General features: G+C 31.5%; 1 protein-coding gene across 1 annotated transcript in view; it reads left to right on the forward strand.

Moving 5' to 3' along the window:
- The window catches only part of LOC149546414 (MADS-box transcription factor 23-like), a 76,650-nt gene that overhangs the window by 35,640 nt on the left and 20,610 nt on the right, over window positions 1-20,400 (forward strand). The window lies entirely within an intron of this gene.

Consider the following 20,400-nt stretch of genomic DNA (forward strand, 5'->3'; position numbering starts at 1 on the left):
ATTGGTGAAAACTTGAATTTTAATTTTACATCTCTAATCATGTTGATCTCTTCTATTCAATACTATCTTATTTAGGAACTAATGTATGATAAAGCTTAGTAAATTAGTCCCTCATGCCTTCTCTTGCTTAGTTTGCTGAAGTGTGATCAGTAGACCTATTAGGTGAAGTGATTCCTTCATTTGATGTGCTACATCCATCTTTCTTCTTCCATGTCTCATTCATTTCTCCTTTGATGTGTTCAACATCTACCTTCTCTTTTCATTTGTTGACTTCTGACTTGGGTGCCTTTGACCTTGTTGGGAAATTCCTACTGATATGGCCAGTTTTCAAGCAATTGAAACATGTGGTTTGATTTAACCATCTACTGTAGTTTCCTCTAAAATGTGTTCTATGCAATTTTTAGGAATGTGTCCATATTCTTCACAATAATGATAGTTATATTTGGTGTTGTAATCCTAATTGTAGTGATGTCCATGGTTATTTCCCTTTGCAAGATGATTAGGTGTCCACTTAGGCTTTGATCTGCACTCAAAAGCTCTATGTCCATACTTATTGCAATTGTAGTAGTGACCTTCAAATGTTGGTGTTCTGATAGTCCTAGTCCTGCAGTTATGTGCTTGATGTCATTGTTTTTTGCACTTATGACAATAACTTACATTCTTAGGTTTGTCATGCTAATGGGCATTCTTACTTATGCATACATTAGAGGTACGTCCCTTTTTACCATAGAAATGACAAGTAGGTTTAGTGTTCTTACCTTTGTTACTTCTTTCTTTAGCAATCTTAGATAACTCTCTTTCTTCAGTGCTAGTGTATCCTAGTCCTAAAGTGTCATTGTTGGATCTTGGTGATTTCAATAGCTGTTCAAAGTACTTGATTGCCTCATTAGGTTTGTTGAAGCTCTCTGCAATTTCCTTTTCTCTTTTCAAGTCATTTTGTAGTTGTTCATTTTGCATTTTCAGTGTAGAGATCGCAATGCCTTTAATATTTAGCTCATGATGTGCATTCATCATCTAGCTTAAGGTGTCTAGCTACATGTTGGAAATTCTTTCAAACTCAATTATCTTTTCTTCCAGTCTATTGTTAATGTTTCTCTTGTCATCTTCTACCATGGCTTTTTCTTCAATGACTCTTTTCTTCTGTTTAGTCACTTCACAAAGCATTATGGCTTGTGAGTTTTGATTTCTTCTACTTGAGCTCTATTCTTTTCCATCAGATCTGCTATTGTTGCATCAAACTCTTTGGAATCTCCATTTGAAAATAGTTTTGAGGTGTCAATCACCTTGTATTGTGTATCATTTTCAGCTATGGCAATGTCTCTTCTTCTCTTTAAAGATTTTCTCAATTCCTCTCTAGCTTCTTCCAGTGCATGTAGAGCAAGCTGTATGCCAATTGCCTAATTCTCTATGATCTTCTCAAGTTTGTAGACTTCCATTTCTAGGTCTTTTCTCCAAGCTGCAAGGCTCCTTTTTGAGAGAACTAAGCTTTGATACCAATTGTTGGAATTTGCAAGTGGGAAGATACACTTCTGAGAGGGGGGGGGGGGGAATCAGAAGTATCTAAATTTAACCTTTAAAACCTTTCTAGATCAAAACATTCACATGCATCTAATCTATCTAATAAATATGATTTAAGTAAAGACATACATGAAAACATATAACACAAAATTTGGTAACCTAGAAACCCTCCAAAAATGAGAAGGTAAATCTGGGCTGGAGATGACACCCACAAAATATCACTATAGCAATGTGTAACTATTCAAGGTTACAATGTTTGACCACTTCCAATGCTCTACCCTGTGAAAGGCCTATCTTGTTAAAGACTTTACACTCTGTCAAAAGTGACCTGGTTAAAGGATTTTACTACCCTACTAAAAGTAGGCCTGGTTAAAGGACTTCTATACATTCATTGGGAATGCCACCCTATTAAAGGATTTACAAATGGCTGATAGGTGAACCTAAGTCCATAGGATTTCCATTATCTAATGCAATTTCTAGAGAGTATTAAAAAGTCTTTGACCTGATAGCTTTGAAATCTTCAATTGCTAATTCTAGATCCTTGTTCTACTCTTGCTGATCTGATTCTTGCTTGATTTGATGTGTCACTCTATGATATTCTAATACTTTGTTCTTCAATAATTCGATTCTGCTATACAACTTTGATCTTCTAAGTCTTTTCACACTTCCCTCCAAATTTCACTATAGTTCACCCATACACTTCATTCATCCATGCATACAATGGGGTTTCATCCTCCTTTTAAAGATTTCAAAGACTTAGGGTTAGGTATGAATCTACAATCCATATCCATTCTTCATTTTCCACTCAACTCTTGCACTTTTCTTATTGGTTGCATGCCTTCTCCTTTTTTCTTATCTGATGCATGTTGATTGTATAGGTAATGTGAAAGATTCAATCTTATCATCAAGATCCTTCAAGATTCTTCTATGTTGGCTCAAAAATGGTTTACATAGGTGTTTTTGCAATTACAAACAACTATGTCCAATCTGTGTTACTCAGCACTTGTTACCTCTAATGCTCAGCACTTGATAATCCTATTACTTGGCACTTGTTGTAGTTTTGTCTGGCTCAACACTTGAACTTCACTCAGCATTAACTGTTTACTTGGCATCTATAGTGACTCGACATCTATACTTTTCTTGGCACTTGAACTTCACTCGACACCTATTAAATTCTCTAGCTTGACATCTGTATTATACTTGGCATTGACTTGAGAATTGGTTAAGTGTATTGACACTCAAATGTCAAAACCATTCTGAGACTAATAGGAAGTTACATAAGCCTATCCATATAAGGAATGTTTGAATGCCTTCCTTTGTGGGATCAAAGTTTTCCATCCATGGTTTCATATAAAAACCTTTCCCTTCCAAGATATAAGAACCACTATTTAAGATCCATTCTCTATCATGTGCATGATCGACAATCACCATGTAGAAACCATTTTCTAGTGTTTTAAATCCTTTAACCCACCCTAGTTGTTTATCATACCAACTTTTAACCTTTTCTATTGTAGGCCACTCTCCATTCCATTTCATAAAGAAAGTATGTCTTTTTAAAAAGTAACTAAATCTTCCCATACCTTTGTATTTAAATCCATATCAAGTGTTTGGGTTGTAGGTTTTCTCAAAGGGGCCAACATATAGTGAAATATAACAACAATTCTACATGAAAATAATATAAGATGAAATCAACCAAAATGGTGTAATATGTAATGCCCCGCCATGTGGCCCAAAAGAAATTAACCTAAAATTTCACTAAGTTTGTAAATTGTTTTTTTAAAAGATAAATATACATAACTTAACAACAATAGATATAAATATAGCGGAAGCAATCACATGCACATAAGAACATACCATGAAACAAATTATATCTCCTAAGGGTCCCATGACATTGAATCACATTTAATTTTAATTAACACTAAATCCATGTCAAGTAATAATTTAGAAGTATGAATTCATTTAAATAATATATAGTCATCTCAAATGCCATTTGATAATAATCATAATCCAACATCATCCACTGTATAGGTCATAGGGTATGTAGGGTTGAAATAATATACATCATGAAATAGATAACATCATCTCGTAAAATCTATGAAATCAAATACAATACACTAGGTATAACCATCCATCATAAAAATACATGAATAGATAGAAATGAACATCTACACAAACACATCTAGCAACGACATCTAATGGTCGGATCTCAATGGTTTAAGAAAAAGAACTACCACCCAACCTCAAAGAACCCAAAAATGTCCACTCCCACTATGCTAAGGAGATAAACTAAAATCCTGAATAGGATAACAAACTCAAAGTCAAAACCAACATCTAGGTTCAAGGAATCACCTAAACACAAACTATCTCAAAGGGTATCAAGACACAAGTATCAACTAATCCTAGAGGCAACATAGACACATAGGACATCTATTATGCATGTGGACAAGTGTCATCACATGAACCAACTCTAAGGTTACTCAGCTAGTCTTTTAATCCTTTGGCCCCCTAGTGACTCTATGTGGCATTAGTATCCTTTCATACTGACAAGGCATACTAATGAAGCATGGTTGCAACCAATTGTCCTCTCTACTCCCATCCTAGCCTATACTAGCACTCAAGGCATGGGCAAGGAAAATAATGACTCTTATTAATTTATTTTAAACCCATTTAATGAAATGTTATACCTTATTAAATAACCTACAATGGGTTACCCGTTAGCCTCTTTAGGGCCTTCACCTCCATTGCAAGCCACTTGTCAATATGACATACAGATAACCTATGCTAAGCTTAATAAATTCAAAAGATCATAAAAGACCACATACCATACATTAGTTCTTAAACAAGCAACTGAAAAGCATAGAAAATCACTAATTATAATCATGGAATCCACCAAAATGATCATCCTAATAGGACTGATCCCAAAATCAAGTACACATAAACCAATTCCATGTCACAACATGACATCACCAAGAACAAATCATACAAACACCTCAATCCTATACAAGTAATTGTAAAGCAATCATAATACAATTGATCGAAGGCTCAAAGGTTATATCAAATAGGTAACACCATTCACCTTAGTTTCACACAAAAACACTAAAAAATAATAAAAATCAATAGATCAAAACACCTCATAGAGCATTCATGACACATTACCATGGTTGAGTATAAAAGATCGTATACAACACATCATTATGACATCATAGACAAAACTCTCAAGCCTCTATTAAACATCCTGATTTGGTCAAAGCTAGGTCAACTCAACATTCAACAACAAAATTACATGTTATAAAAAGAGTGCATACAAAAGTTACTTTCACAATATATTAGGTTTTGAAAACACACCAGTTCCATTTTCACTTATAGGTTTTCAAGTTTTTAGTTTCGTTATAAGTATATTAGTTCATAATGTTTGTGATCTCAAATAGGGTTTTAGTTTTCATTTTCTCAAAGTATTATAATTACTAAGGTTTTTGAATAATAAAAATTTCTCTAGTATTAAAAATCATTTTCATATATTTGAACCATATAAACACATCCAAGTTTATAAAAGAAAATATTAATTTTCCCAATTAATTTCTTTGATTTTTAATATACTTTAGAATTATATTTAAATAATAAAGTAATAAATCAAATTTTTAAATAATTAAATTTTAAATTTTGACAATACTTATTAAAGTTATTAATAATAATAATTATCAATTATTACCATAATCATTTTAAATTTATTAAACTTTATAAAATTTTTCCCAAAAAGGAAACTTACTAAAATTATAAACTTCAAAAGATAGAAATTTGCTAAAAATAAAAGGTTTTCAAAAATGGAAACCTACTAAAATAGAAACTTTCTAAAAATTGAAACTACCCAAAATGGAAACTTACTAAAAAAATAAAAACTATCCCATAGGAATCTAGTAGATAAACCTAGATCAAATAGTTAAAATCTATAAATCAAAATTAATTTTCTTTTCAAAACCCAAATCTTGATTTCAACGTCAAATTACGAAATACTGAAATAATCAAACAAGGGTTTTCAATTTAACTCTTTCTCAGATGTATTGAAGAGTAGAGAACAATAAATTTTAATATGAGGGTTTCAAATCTCTACTTCTCATATACAAATAATCGCATGAAGAACAATTAAAATATATGATGAGGGTTTTAATTTCATTAATTTTTTCATAGACATAATCAAGAATATAAGATAGTAAATTTTAATCACAAGGGTTTCAAAAAATTCTAAAAGTTTTGAAAATAGATTTAACCAAACATGAAGAAGACAAAAAATTGAAGAATGTAAATCTACTACACAAATTAACCATAAGATTCTACTGAATTTGCTACTAATTCGACAACACATGAAGCATGAAAGAATTTTCCTTTCTTTCTAAAAACCCCCCTTTCTAAAATTGCTCCTCCAAAATTTGTGTAATAACAAAATGAGCTCTAGATCTTTGATAATGAGTTCTCATTTAATTTGGGGCTCTAATTATGCAATCACATGATCTCTGATAAAGAGTTCTCCCCTAAATTTGGGGCTCTAATTGTGCAATCAGGAAAGAGCACTCGTTGATCAATTGCTATTTATTACTTTATTACCATTTTACCTTTTCATGCACAACTCTTTTAGATATTTAATTACAAAATATCTTAATTTAAATAATTAGCTCTCTCTTTTTATTTAATTTATTATATTTCAATTTCATGCATAAGCTTTATACAATATAATTAAAAAAATGTTATTAAATTTTTGTTTTCTCTCTCTAGTTAATTGCAATATGTTTTAATACTATATTTATTAATTCAACTAAAAATATTATTTAGAGTTTATTATTTAAAATAAAACTCCTAAATAATAATTATTAAATCAAATAAATATAATTACACCTAAATTAGAACTATAACTTTATCTTTAAGTTTCATTCTTTTATTTAATTAATTCATAAGACATTTTTAATATAATATTTATTAATTTAACTAATAATGTTATTTTGAGATTATTATTAAAATAAAATTTTTAAATAATTATCATTAAATCAAATAAATATAAATAAGTCAAAAATGAAACTTTAATATAATATTTTTAATTTAGTTCTTTTATTTAATTAGTTTCTTAATTAATTAGATAAAATTAAATATCAAATTTCTTTATAATTTTTTTATTAAATTATCTTTTAATTTGATTTAATTAAAACAAAAAATCATCACAAACTCACAAAACCAAATATGACAACCCAACTGAAAATCAAAGAACAAAGTCAAACTCCAAGGTAAAAGTCATGAATTCATGTCATTTAATGAATTCAGAAAGGTGAACTAACTCAGATACTTGTCCTACTTTCTAGGATAATTGGCTTAGGGTTTAGGATTTGGAATCAAGAGTTATCTCTCCACTTATACCATTAAAACATTGCGATAGGGTACGCTCATCCTGACAATTCAGGAAAGTCAATACTCAGTATGTACAATCTACATAAAATTTATGTATGTACAAACACATATATTCTAAACTAAATAGGAAATGACTGGAAGTGGTGCATCTTGTAGATCATGACTAGTAGGTGACTATGACTTTATTCCTCAACCACATCAAAAATGTCAAACATAAAGAAAACATACACGTACACCATACACATGCAAGTATGGGGTAAGTATACATAGAAACCACATAAAAATCATTCATCTATCTAACCATCAAGGGATATCTGAAATCACTAACTAAACATACATATATCACCATTGAAAGGATAAACATAAACACATGAAATAACTGAACAACTCATCACATAAGCCAATTGAGTATAAAATAACATTTAATCAAATTCAGTAACTAAGCACTGATAATCATAAAACAAAATAAAAAAACTGACCTAAAAGAATTCGACAATACAATTAGAAAAGTCAAGTAGGGGTAGGCATTACATAATAGGACCATTAGTAAACTGCATTTTTTATATTTTTTAAAATTAAACATTACAACTTGTAGAGATATATGTGTGTTTGAGTTTGTATGAGTTGTACCATCATAAAATAATAATAAAATATAGGTTTTTTGTGTTTCTAATAAACTTTTAGGCCTTGTGGGCCATGGGTCCTCATGAGTCCTTGAGGGTCCATGTGGGGTCCTTAATTGTCCTCCCAAATCCCTACGTGTCCATGGTTGGTCCACCCAAAGTCCATGTTACATGCTATGGGTCCTTGTGGGTCTACAGGAGGACCCACAATCTGTGATGTGGACCATACTTAGACCCACTATGCACCCAACATGGATCTAGACCTGAGAAGGACCTAGACCCGAACCCAACCAACATGGTCCAAACTCAATAACCTAGAAATATAGTAGATAGAATGATATGAATAGAAAATACCCATCGACATCCATGACTACATTGACGTTCTATTGAACTTACTACTAGACTTCATTGTGAGACCAGTTATAGCTATTAACCTTTATCCTGCCAACATCTCATCATCAACTTTTGTGTTCTTAGAAAGAAGATTTTCTCTAACCTAATCTATAATTTTGTTAACCTTCTTTTTTTGCTTTCTATAAGTCCTCGTAAAGTTTGTTAAATGAAATAGAATCAAATATCTGTAACAAATTACTGCATTGCATGAAGCATTAGGTAGCAACAGAGTTTCTAGAAACTCCTTTGTCCCTCTTTGGGCGCATGTATCCATGTATCCAATTTGGAAACATATCCAATATGGAAAATCAAGTTATTGTATTCATGTCCATCTAAAAAAACTTGATTTTCCAACTATGCCAAATACTATTGGATTTGTTTTTCTAAAAAATTTGACATAAATCTTTCCAAATATAATTTAAAAAAAACTTTATTTAAGTGAATTAAAAAAAAAAGATACAAACAAAACCTGCACCTAATGAGAAAGACAAATAAAATGTTTTTCTATTTCAATGACCCATTTTGGGGTTATCTTTTAATGCAACTCTAGTATGTTTATGTATTCTTATGTGTTATATTAACTTGTGTGGCATTTATGTGTCAATATTGTTTTTGAAATAATGAAAATCTCCTATAATAACTTCGAAAACTGTGTTAAATATATGTGTATGTTTTATTTATTAATGTCATGTCTAGCTGTATCCATATTGGGGGTGTTAAAAATCAGCTGTATACGTACCCAATACCGTATCTGTATCAATTCAACTTTGGGTAGCGATAAATAAGTTTGAGTGTAACATCAATTGAAATGGCCGGTCGTCACTGGAATCATTGTTTTGTACCTTGTTATCATGAACCATAGCCTTGACTTAAACACATGGATGGAAGCAAAATAAAGCCCATTCCAAGAAAGAATATCTAATCTCTGATTTCCAAGAAAGAATATCCAATCATCATTTTGTACCCAGTTATCGAACAAACCTTTATAGATTGCAATGTAAATGCTGAGGATTACAGTTCAGTAAGCAATTTATTATCTTGCAAATGCTCCTTTAAATTCAACTGCCAAGAGACGAGAAAAACTCGGACTGATATTTACAGAGGTCTGAAATTCACCAACAGGTACATCGCCAATGCTCTTGTCCACCAATCCAACACAATACAACTCACTCTAAACACAAAAACATGATCACTGCACCTATTAATGCGTTTCAGATCTATATTTTAAGATGGGTATATTTTTGTTAGTGTGTAATGACTTGAACAAGTTTTGGGTGATTAAGGAAAAAAATATCTATTCATAGGGACATGCCAGCTAGCTCGTATGTGATAGAAGAATGTTTGTCAAAGGAAACATTAAGATTATAAAGTTGCTATGAAACTTTTTTTAAGTGACAACCAACTTTCTCAATAATACTGTCTGAACTATGAACAACAACAATAACAATGACCACCATAATACTATTATGTGATTGATATGTAAGCATTGGAGAAAACAATAGAAGAGTATACACAGAAGAACTACATCAGAATGTGGACTGATTTTTAACAGAATCATTTCATCTTTAGTGGCTTCTTGAAACCCCAACAAGTGAAATTCACTCAGAAAAAGTACAATGCCTGAAATGAATATATATCGAGTCAGGGATGATGGCAAATTATGGGACCAGTTCTCTAGTCATTTTCTCTTAATGATATTATCTATTCACTGCATCCTGTCTAAAGCTACCGAGCAAAATTTCTAATCAAATAATCAGATAATACAAAGGGTCAACGCTCAGAATCGACCATGTTAAAACAAATTTGAAATTTATTACAACCCAAGAAAATAAACAAAACCAAAATGGCGTTAAGGAAAAGGAAATGACCTTTCTGAATACTTTCGGGTGGAAGTTTACTGGCAATTAGTTATTTTTGCACACAATTATACTATGTTCAACTTGCCAACTAGCACTTTACTGAAGAAATCACTTTCCAAGAATTTACATAAAAATATCACAAAGTTGTGCAAACAAAACTAAAACCACTTCCATGTTTCAAAATTATTGGCATAAACTGGTTTAATGAGTTATCCAATTAATAACGAAAGGGGCTCAAGGATAAATCTCCCTGGGACGGTACGCTGACCTGAACATGGGTACTCTTTTTTTTTGAATGTTGAAAATGTACATTTGTAAGTGTGAGCCTACTGTTAGTGCCACACTTATTTATATGTATATACCCACACAAATAGTCACGTGTATGTAAAGTTATGAATTCTTCACTGAACTTACAAGCCAACAGCTCTGAAGAGTCATAAAAACATTCCATTCAGTCAGACAAATCTAAGACACTAGAAGTCATGGAGAGCATAACTAATGATATGCGAGTCTAGAGAATCATCCTCCAAGTCTTTGACTATCTTTAAATTTTTATGTAATCTAAACCCAATTAATTGTACAGGCTGATCTCTTAGGCTGAATTGTATATTGTATCCTAATCACAATTACAAAGAAACAAAGAAAGACATTAGTTTCAATGTCTGTGAGACTAAAGATAGTAAGGCTTATACTAATGTCTAAGCATGATTAGTGCTCAACCCGCAACACAAGGAGGTCCTTGATAGGCCATCTTCATTTCTTTTCTAGAACTCTAGAATATTAGCCTACCTGTTAGACCCATAGTTTCAATCCCGAGTAATATATATATATATATATATATATATATATATATATATATATATATATATATATATATATATATATATATCAGTCCAGTATGGGGGGTCCTCTCCAGTTAGGCAATTACCGATGTAAGGAGAATCACTTAATAGCCAAATTTTCATTTCCTTGTCTCTAGACATTTTGATACCAATATAGTGTTAGAAATATTAATTTCTACTAATTGTCTGATGCTTCTAGATTATTAGGTTTAGGTATAGGGTGTGTCGGTTAAAGTATTTTCTAGAAGTTTGTAGATATTTTGTTTTCTCGGCTAATGCTAGATTTCTCTAGAATATTGTATGCTTGCCTATAAAAAGGCACTATGTACTCATTTGAGATCATAGTGAATGAAATATAATATATTTTATTGTGCAGCAGCACATTGTGTTGTTCTGTGTTTTTGTTATTTTTCTTGCTACCCACCCAATTGATTGGTATCAAAGCCCAAGGTTAAAGATCATGGAAAGATAAAGATTTCAGAGCACAAAGATCAAAATCCTAGAGAGTTGAAGACTACAAAGTCAATCACTGAAAAATGCTAGTAAGATTTGAGCTAGTGTGAAGCTTTGTTAATATTTTGTGTTAAGAAGTTAAGGAAATGTAGATAAGGCTAGAAATGAATGGTTGTTTAAAATTATAATTTTATGAAGAGGAAAATGCGTGACTCATTTTGTTTCAGATGTGTTATTATACTAGTTTGCAGAAAATGAATGAATGAAGTTTCATGTGCTAATTGCTGAAAGGGGTAAATATTTATTTGTGACAAAAGCTTTGAAGAAGTTCATAAAGAAATTTTGAAAGGATATAATAGTGAGTTGTTGAAAAAGGATAAATTGTGTTTAATCTCTTTTATTTCAATGAAAAAAATTGGTAGAGTTCAAAAAGAGAAGACAAATAAATTAGAAGAAGAATTAGTGATGGCGAAGAAAGAAAATACAAGATTTTTGTGTGAAAAAGATATTTTGCAAAAGGAATTGGAAAAAGTAAGAAATGAAATGGGAGAAGAAAAGTCTAACTTGTTAAATGGAATTAGTGTCCATGTAGAGGCAATTGAAGAGCTAGAGGATAGGCTAAAATTTGTGGAAGAAGTACATAATTGGCACGGGAAGAAAATATGCAAGCTTAGAGAAGAAAATAAAGAATTAGAAGAAAAGTTAAATTTGTTTGATGATGTTAAGAAAAAGAACAAAGTTTTAGAAGAAAATGTGAAGAAATTGGAAGAGAAAAAAAATATGTTAAAGAAGAAATAATCTACTTTGAAACAAGAGAAAAAATGCTTGAATGTGAAACCATTTGTATGAAATGTATCTTGTGACACAAATGATTTAAGTGATTATGGGATTGAGAAATGTGATTTTGCTGAAGTTGGAAGTGTTTGTGATGAAAAGTGTAAGAAAGTAACTGACAAGAAGTTTGCAGATTTTGTTTGTTATGATAATAATAATATTGGTTTGAAGATTATAGAAAGAATGGGTTTCAAAGGTAAAGGTCTAGGAAAAGATGAATAGGAATTAAGGAATCCAATTGAGACTATAGTCAGGCCAAAATATGCAAGTCTTGGATATGATGCAGGTAGTGGAAAGATGAATAAAAGTTCAAGAGAATCAATTAAGGCATAAAGATTATGCAATGTTCACATTGTAATAGGAAAGGGCATACAAATGATAGATGTTGGGATATAAATCCTTGTAATATTTGTGGCTTAAAAAACCATTGTTATAAGACATGTTGGAATAGAGATTGGAAAAATGATTCTATGGTAGGTTGTATAAAAATGGATTGTGGATGGAGCTATGGATTGAGTTGGCAAAGAATTGCAAGAATGATCAAAGGTTTATTTAGGTACAAATGTTCAAGTGTAAGAAGGAATGCAATAGCATTGGGAGATGAATTAGAGCAAGGTATCAAAGAGGCAAAAGGCTATCGACATTTGTGAAAAAAGAGGCAAGATTATTAGTGGATTTAGTGAAGAGAGGAATTTGTTGGCAGCCAATTGTTGACAAAATGTTTGTAGAAATTAAAGGCCATAGCCTTGGAAGACACTGCTCATGCAGTAACAGATATGAAGATTAAATGGCACATTCGAATTTGTGTGCTACAAATTTTGACAGTAAAAATTAGAGGGGAGTGTTAGAAATATTAATTTATACTAATTGTCCGATGCTTCTAGATTATTAGGTTTAAGTTTAGGGTGTGTTGGTTAAAGTATTTTCCAAAAGTTTGAGTTAGCTGTAATATTTTTCAGAAGTTTGTAGATATTTTGAATGAAATATAATATATTTTATTGTGTAGCAACACATTGTGTTCTTCTATGTTTTTGTTATTTTTCCTACTACCCACCCAACATATAGGCGACATAAGCTTAAGCATAGTGGTTTGTCTGAGTACCCAATTAGAGGGCCACCACTGAGACAAGCCTATCATTGTGATTACAAGCCATTCCCCCACATTCAATAGGTCCAATATTTCCCTTCACTATGATAATAATGATATTGTTAATAATAAAATGTCATGATGAAATTGATCTCATTAGGAGATGGAGGAGAAAAATAATGTAGTTGTGGAGAAAGAGATCCTTGGAAATAATATTATGTTGGACATCAATAGATTCATAGGTTTCCATCTAATGATGAGTTTTAGTTTACTAACTCTAGGAACAAACTCAATGCCTCCATTCTTACTAACAAAGCTAGCCTAGAAAAGTTGTGAATGGATTTATTATTCACTTAAAGGAGTTCAAGGATCATGAAAATATAAATTTATTTTATTATTCACATGGGAAATCAATTAAAGCTAGGTGTCTTTCTATTAGCCATTTGCATAAAGGTATCCTAGAGATTATCGAAGTGGGAGTTTATTATTACAAGAAAATTGAGCAACAAGTTTGACTTTGGTGGGAGGAATTTACAAACATTATTGAAGCTTAAATATCAATTTATTGTATCCTCTAGGCTTGAAAATCTAGCTTTTCATTATATAAGAAGGCTTGATATATTTCTTGATAAGTGTTTCTTCAATAAGTTGACACACGATCTGCGAGAAAGGCTATGTAAGTTGTTAGAGTTGAAAATATATAGTGCTCTTCTCTTCAAATTTAAGTGAAGATAAATGACCTCCTACTTGAGAACCAATACACAGAAGTTTGAAGAAAAATATTGATAGGTTTATTCTTAATCCTTTTGAAAATGTGTCAATTCAACAACTAAAACTTTTGGTCGCTTATGTGCACATGATAAATTTTCTTTCCAAACTCCATAAGCAGGTAGTGGTGGTAAAATATCACATTCCACCCATTACTCTACTTGGCAGCCACTTTTAGTTAGTAAATTGGGTAATCCCTTTAAGACTAACCTAATTGGCATATTCATATAGTCATAAAGTCCTTTGAATTCTCATCATTGTGCTATTATATTCAATACTTCATGTGATTGTTGAAAAACTATACAAACAACTTCTGTTAAAATACTTTGAATTCTCATCATTGTGCTATTCTATTCAATACTTAATGTGATCATTGAAAACTATAATAGGTATTTCCATTAAAATATGTTAATACTAAAATTTAGTGATATGTACCTTTTTTCTAATAGATCATTTGCTTGTATTCAATTCACTCAACAATGTACGTACTAGCAATATGATCATATGACAATTATTTAAGTATATTTTTCAACTATGAAAGAGGAATAAAACACAAAAAACATGTATATATTGAAACAACACAAAATTGACTGGGGAAAAATCTAATTAGATTAAAAATCATTATCCCAAGTATTGATAGTCTCGCATCTCCTAGGCATGCAAAATTGGGGAAGAAAAGTCACTCTTTTAATATTTAAACAATTAAGGAATAAACTGATTCAGAGTGAATAAAACATCACTTTAGTACTTAGTGAAAATATCAAAAATTTATCGACTAACTTATGGAGAATGGTGAAATCAAATTAGTTGTGCTAGAAAATAATTGATGTCAAAAGATGATGGCTGATGTCATAACATACATTGACTATAAATAACACTGGTCTACAAGAACACCTGAAAACAAATCCAAGACAAAAATTAAAAATAGTGGTTGAAAAACAGTTACTTGCCTACCATTCTTCAAGGACTAAGGAGAACAAACCCAATAAATTGCATAATAGGAAAACAAACATGGAAATTACACTATAAATAATTAATGCTGTGAATTTTAATTGTGACATTTGAAATGAATGAAAAATAACTACATGAAATGGAAGTCCTTTTAAATGATGAAATATAAATTTTTAAAAGGAATAAAACCTAAGAGTTCAAAAATATTTTAAAGAGTTGTTTTAAAAAATGTGGAAAAATTATTATAATTGACTTAATTTGAGAAGTTTAAAGTATTTGAATAGAGATAAATTGTCAAGATTCAAATGCACTTTAAACTAGTTTAAAAGAAAACAATTATACGAATATATGTGTCTGTGAAATCCTATGTTACCCTAAGTTTCTAGGATAGGGGGATGGGGGGAGGAGGAAACGAGTTTCTGAGATAGTTTTTTTTGGCTAAAATAGGGGATGGTAGGGGATGGCTATATGTATGTATATATATATATATATATTCATGAATTTTAGAATTACATAACATTGTCACATTCATCATAGCAACATAGTTAAAAAAAATTCATTTTCATTCATCAAATTAGTACAAAACATAGCATCAAATCAAATCATCATCTAAGAATTGGAACATAGGATGAAATCACACGAGAGAATCAATTTGCCATAGATTAGAGTTTAGAGCCCTTTCTTGTGGGTTTTGGAGGAAAACCAAATTTTTTGTGCCAAATCTTCCTAGACGAGTAGCAACCATCTTGTTTGGGCAGTAATTAGCTATAACAATTTATTTCTGAGCAATTATTGCTGCTATTAGAGCATTATCAAAGTTGAAAACAATCTGAGTATTCCTCAACCCAATACCAATTATTTCTAGGTCTGCAATATGAATATCAAATAGAATTCTAATTTACAATCATTTTTAGGTTTGGTTTGTTGAACAAAAGTTGAAGTTTTAATTTTCAATCATAGTTGGATGCTAAGTTTGTAATGGCTTCCAAAAAAAAATCTTTCAACATGGGTTATGTTAACATATTTTATTATTTTAAAGTAGGACCAGTGAATGGGCAGACAATCACCATTTATTAATGTTTTTGTAAAGTTGAATTTTATTTAAAAATCAGAAAATTCAACCAATCCCCAGGATAGATGGGAAATGGTTATGTAGTCCTCGAGACGGTCAACACCATCTAGAAATGAGTTGACTATTTTTGAAGTTTCAGGGATGGGTTTTCAATTTTCTTGCTTGGGTGGGGACAATTTGAAGGTTTAGGGACGGGTTTTCAATTTTCTTTGTTGGGTGGGGACAACTTGGAAACTTTTTTGGCTGTCCCCAAGTCTCCAAAACAAGGATAGTTTTTGAAATTGGCTTAGGGCTGGAAATGCATCCTCGGGTAACATAGGTGAAATCACATGATAAAAGGAATTCATTAGAATAAAAAGAAAACTAATTTCTCTGTAAAATACATTTTATGGTGTGCTTCAAGATCCTATAAATGTATAATTCAATTGAGTGAATTAGAATGTATGTTTTATTTTGTGTTGCATGAGTTATTATTGCATGACAACTTTCAATTTGTGTGTTTAGCTGAGACAAGTTGTGCACACAGGCATTGACTTAACCTCTGAAATATGAGGTTAGATGTGTTGGTACAACATTTTTTTAATCTCTTGATGGCATAGGGCCTCCTCCACCTGAGTTAGGGATGGAATTGCACTATCTCTATTACTATTCACTTGTTCTTTATCACTGCATTGTAACACTTTTTGTCATTGTGGTGTTTGCATGGGTTGCTAACAAGTTGCTCTATTTCTACTAACCAATATGACTTGTTTTGAGTATACTGATATGGAAATTGAGAATTTGATTGGTTTAATGTTGGATTCTCTTATTTTTATAAGTACTAGGAACATCTTAAATATTACACATTAAAGTTTTGTAGACTAAAAATTGTAAATAGTCAAAATTGACTTACTTTTTTAAAACATAAAATTTTCCCTTAATATGTAATTTCCTTATCTTTCTTCTACATTCTCAGATTTCTTTTATATCATTTGACCTCAACAACTCTTAAACAGCACACATTAAAAAAATAAATTTAATTTATAATAAGTTAATCAATTATTACTATTTAACATTTCTAACTATTAAACTTTGAAATAAAGTGGTGTAGGGTGTGTCATCTCAGATCAAACTACCATGCAACATTTATGGACCCAGACTAGTGTTAAATAGTCTTAAGTCCTTTATATGCAAGTGAAATAGACTCAAAAGAGGTGCATATAAGTTGCACCATAAACTGTGCTGTGTCATCTCTACATATCAAACCATTGTGCTGGCCAAACTCAATTACTCTCTTCATTGGCTGAGTGTGATTTATTTCCTTTTTATTTTATCCTGAAGCCTTGACTCTGCAATTTTTTCCCTTTTGAACTGAGCAACATCTGGTTTCTTTTGTCTCTGTTATCAAAACTTTCTTCAACAAGAGACTCTGGTTCTTCTTTGGGAACAAGATCTAGCTTCTCACATATTGAAAATGAAGTCTTCATAACCTGAAGCCGATCAGAATTCTGAATTTTCTCAAGTAGACAATGTTTTCTTTGAAGTCTTCGGTGTGATCTGTTTTCTCATTGACAGGTAGATTTGGCATTTTTTTTGTGACACTGTGTTCTACTGGAGCTGAAATACACTGCTGTTTCCATCGATGCCATTAAAAATGTTGTAAAGAGATTGTTTCACAATAGTGCGATCAAAAGATTATCGTATGATTTAGAGTAGCCAGACGAAATTATCATTCTTATAGATTCTTTCATGGTGCAATTACATGCCCCTAGAGTGATTTCGTAGATTTGATGCTTTGATTAGAAGCATTGGAATAATGTAACTCACTATATCAGTAACATTCAAATGCTAGTACTCGAGTCACAATGTTATTAATAAATTTTTACTCAAATTGTGATAGATATCATGGTGATGCTTTGAAGTCTTGTTAATAATGAAGTTATTTGTTGGAGACAAACTGATTCCCAAAGTTTGCAATGAAGAATCTAGTGTAGAATTATGGTCAAAGTTACACAACAAGAACTCGACTACAGAGGAAAGAAGCTTCATATTCTTAAAGAATCAGTTGTATAAATATCAATTGTAGGAAGGAAGTTTAATTGTAGACTACCTCATGCGAGTTAAAGATTCGCGGGACCAGTTAGCCTCTATCAGTAAGCTACATGGTCAATGTGGTGCTGCATGGTTCACCCCTCCCCTATAGAGGATTTTTGGAATCCTTGTACTTGATAATTGAAACACAAATTCTTGAGTCGATAAATTGTCTGCATTGTTTTTTTAAAAAGAAGAGAAGAAAAATGTAGGAAGATTAAGGAAGAAAGTGCTTTTGCGAGAAAATCCAAGGGAAAACAATCCAAGAACTACTAGAGGAGGCCAAATTTCACCAAATATTTTCATTAAAAGTCTGGCACTTGTAAACCCTCAAATACAATAGGTAAATTATCTAAACCAAGTCTGGTGTTGTTTGTTACATTTGTAAGAAAAGATGGACACATGGTGATGTTTGTCAGTAAAATCTTCACAATAATCGACCTAGAAAACTAGCTAGTGGTGCTATAGTAGACCTTGATGAGCATGAACTAATGTTTTCACTCATATCATTAAAAGAAGGCTTGCAACACTAAACCAATACTGATGACCACTAAAGATACAGTAATAGCTTATTTATGTATATTCACAGAAGCAATATGGTCATTTAAACTATCACTATCTAGGTAAGTAAACCAAAAATGATATGATCTATCATCTTCCTATAATACATTATCAACAACAAGAATGTTATGAATGTAAAATCCAAATTATTAATTTATTAATGTGAAAGAGTTATAAAACTATAAGTTCACTAGATGGGTCATCAACTTGGTGACATTCAAATTCTAAAATGACAAGGCAGATAGATCACATTGGTGGATGCATTATGTCCTTTAGAATCTAGTGAGTAATTTTGAAAGTCAACTTTTTAAAATTAACAATAGATACCTAGATCTCATCCAAAATGGTTTCTTAAGACCATTAATGATGTAAAAGAAGATGCATGGAAAAATATTTGAATGAGATAGGATATAAGATGGAAAGCCAACAGTATAGGGTTGTCAAGTCTTCTTTGGTCTCACAAAGCTTGAATTGATATTATTTGAGGAGGCTTTGTAAACCATAAGGAGAAGATGCCATAAAAGCATAAATTTCTAGTTTGACAAAGACCAAGACATGGAAATTGTGTGAATACCTCATTAAAAGAAGCAAAGTGGTTTCAAATAGGTACATGAAAGGTGAAATACAAATTGATTGGGCCCATCGAAATGTTCAAAGATCTAGTTTCCAAAGGATATGCACAAATAGAAGTCATAGACTATAAGGAGACATTTCCTCCTACAACCAAAATGGTATTCCTTTGCCTTGCCAAGATCATTACAAAAAAAGTTACCCTAAGCTAAATTCATGCAAAATTTTCATCAATCCAATTAGGATTATTTGAAAGCATAATTGATGTCATTTTTCAAGCATGGTTTACAAAATTAGAACTTGATCTCACAAACTATGGTGGAAATTTTGAAAATGGTATCTTGATATACCATTTGAAAATAAAATCCTAACAAAGTTTGCTCTTATATTTCTTATACATTATCATTTTTCCTACCCTAAACTAGAGATGGCCTCTAAAGTCATTTTTCTTAATTTTCTAGAATAAAGTATACACTATTTTGCTATCCTTTCTTAGGAAAAAGCTTTATCATTTTGTAGCTTTCCTCTTTTCTAGGGTTTTCCTATTTCTTCTAGTTTAATGTAACTACAGACTCAAAGTATTTAATGTCCTTTGTTGAAATCATTTATTGTCTCTCATTTATGAATTGAATAAATGGCTAATGAAATTATTGGTGATACTTGCTTTGACATGCATGGGTACAACTAAATCTTGGACAGGCCCATAGTTTCTTTAGGCTCCTACCCTTTTTTCATCCTCTATAACTACCTTTGTCCCAATCTACACCTATGTCTATATGAGTAATGCATGCTCTACTTATCTCTAACCACCTTAGATGGGTCTTTCTCTTCAAGTCAGGAAGGGAAGTCAAAATTGTATCTTGATCTCTAATAATAGGACATGGCTTAAGCAACTAAATCTACTTGTTGTCCCAACCTATGCCTTTGTCTCTTTCTCTGGTGGTGAACCTACCTGCAAAGAACTGGTTCAATTGTGCCCATAGAATTTTAGGCATGTTAGGGGTTCATAGCCCATATAATTATAGGTAGGGTCTTTGGCGAGGTTCAAGGTACCCCGACCTATTTATCATTCTACTAGGCGTGCATGGTGAGGCACATTTTTGGATTTGGTGAGTACTTGATGGTAATCTCACTTGGAGGGAGAGGAGTGGGATATAGGAAGAATGGATAGTCAACTTGAGACACACACACATTTCATTACTATAATCATGTCTCATTTTTTAGCTATCTCCTTATTTGAGCTTTTTGGGTTATCACTATTGTTAGCAATATCTATCTATTCTTCCTATATCCCACTCCATGGTAACTAATTATTTATTTTGAGGTACATCTCCCCATGTAATATTAGTAGCAGATTGAACATAGGCTTCAAAGTTATCAACTATTCTTGGTAGAGTAAATAACATTT

This window comes from Cupressus sempervirens, chromosome 7 (assembly GCF_028749045.1).
Source record: "Cupressus sempervirens isolate cs-2001-9-10 chromosome 7, ASM2874904v1, whole genome shotgun sequence".
Lineage (NCBI taxonomy): Eukaryota > Viridiplantae > Streptophyta > Pinopsida > Cupressales > Cupressaceae > Cupressus > Cupressus sempervirens.